This window comes from Hypanus sabinus, unplaced genomic scaffold (assembly GCF_030144855.1).
Source record: "Hypanus sabinus isolate sHypSab1 unplaced genomic scaffold, sHypSab1.hap1 scaffold_160, whole genome shotgun sequence".
Taxonomy (NCBI): Eukaryota; Metazoa; Chordata; class Chondrichthyes; order Myliobatiformes; family Dasyatidae; genus Hypanus; species Hypanus sabinus.
In genome coordinates, this window is record NW_026779679.1 from 285,994 (window position 1) to 288,091 (window position 2,098).

Sequence of the window (2,098 nt, forward strand, 5' to 3'; positions counted from 1 at the left end):
AATGATCTCACCGCTGCCCAGTCGAATAACAACATTACTACTCCTACTGACTATCGTTAACCATAGAGATAATATTCTTGCTTCTACAGCTTCAACAGATCAAAGTGATGACGTCCCGCCTAGCTTCGCCATTCATTGAAATATATTCCTAAGAGATCCATATTTTGAAATTCCCATGTATGAACAACATTCAGCTGTGGAGGTTCATACATGCCCCCCAGTTTTTAGTAGTCTGGCTGGGCTCCGAAGAGGGTTGGCATGGTGGCAGTAGGTACGGTTGGAAGTCCGGACAGTCCACCGTGCCCTCGTCCGGCAGTTGGAACAGCAGGGCTTTGACCGCCGGGTCTTCCACCGGAAACACCTTCGCAGGGAATGCCGGGATTGGTAACCATGAAGATAGCAAAAGGTCACATACCCGTTGCAGAGGAACTATGTTCACCATGAGCTAGCCCGGGTCAGAGAAAGTACAACTTCCATGTTGGTTAGGTGACAAAACAGCGCACAAACTGGTTCAAGTGCTGATCTGTTCTTAATGACCGGCCGTTGGTTTGCAGATTATAACCAAACGAGAAACTACATGGAGGTTTGTAAAACAGTTGGACTGTTGGGAAATCGGAAGGTCATCTCCAGGCATTCGTGGTGACCACTGGCGTTATGGTCACCCTCTTCCACTCATCACCTGGCAGATGCAGATCCATTGATCACACTCTGGAGATTCGGTCTAGTGAAGGGAGGACCGTTCTGATTGTTTTACACCCACTCTGGTGCACGCTGCGGAGTGGTATGGGCAAATAAAGCTGTGATACAGATCCATTGTGACTCACTCCGTAGATCCGGTCTAGTGAAGGGAGGACCATTCTGAGAGGGATGGGCGAATAAAGCTGTGATGCAGATCCATTGTACACACTCTGTAAATCCGGTCTAATGAAGGGAGGACCATTCTGAGAGGGATGGGCGAATAAAGCTGTGATACAGATCCATTGTACACACTCTGTAGATCCGGTCTAGTGAAGGGAGGACCATTCTGAGAGGGATGGGCGAATAAAGCTGTGATGCAGATCCATTGTACACACTCCGTAGATCCGGTCTAGTGAAGGGAGGACCATTCTGAGAGGGATGGGCGAATAAAGCTGTGCAGTAGCGCGTTGACTGAGCAGCCCATCGCGCAGAATATTGTAAGGGAGGAGATAAGGTGCTGGATTTCCATTTACTGAAGGCATAGGCTAAGTCCTGGTTTTCCTCTGGGAACTGACTGAGCTCCAGGTTTTAATTCGTGTCTAAGGTTCTATCAGATGAACTCAGCTGAGATTGTGTGCCGCTGGTCGGGCAAGTCGGTCAACAACTCAGCAGTGAGGCTGATCACCAGGTGACAGGAGAGACCGGAGTGGAGAGCCCGGAGTAAATCCAAATCGGAGGGCTGTTGCGTGAGCCTATCATATGCAAAAGGATGGATTCGCGGTACTCCATGATGCTCATGTGCACAGGTCGTATGTGTGCCTTACCGAACCATACTCCCAGGGAAATCTGGCAAAAGCCTTGATGTTGAAGCGTGAGAGAGAGGCTCAGTATGGAGCACAAGTTGCACCCTGGAGTCCACACAGACAAGCTGCCGCTGTGTTGTAATTCACCAGAGCTGCTCAGGACCAGTCGTCCCGGTCTACCGTTCAACGAGGGCGGATCGCTGGGCGTGTTCGATACATGGGGAGATCTTTCATAGGGTAAGTTATTCTCAATATTTAGCTGACATGCAAATTGGCTGAATTGATATATAATTGGCTTCAAAGTACAGGGGAGAGGGTGATGGAAGGATGTTTTTTTTTCTGAATAAAGGGACTGATTAATGATATACCTCAGGTATTTATACTTGGTTTATTGTTTTCTGTCTTCTGAATCGGTGGTCGGAAAACAGAATACAAGACATTGTTCGACATTTTACAGGTATGGCTGTTACCAGTACAGTTTATATTGTGGACAGGTTATATAGTGTTAACGAATTCCACTGAAATTATGATCGTCTCTGTAAGTGGGCCGAGGAGTGTGGAATGCGGCTCAATTCCGATGAGGTGGAGATGCAGTTGGGAGAGTCAATCAATGAGGA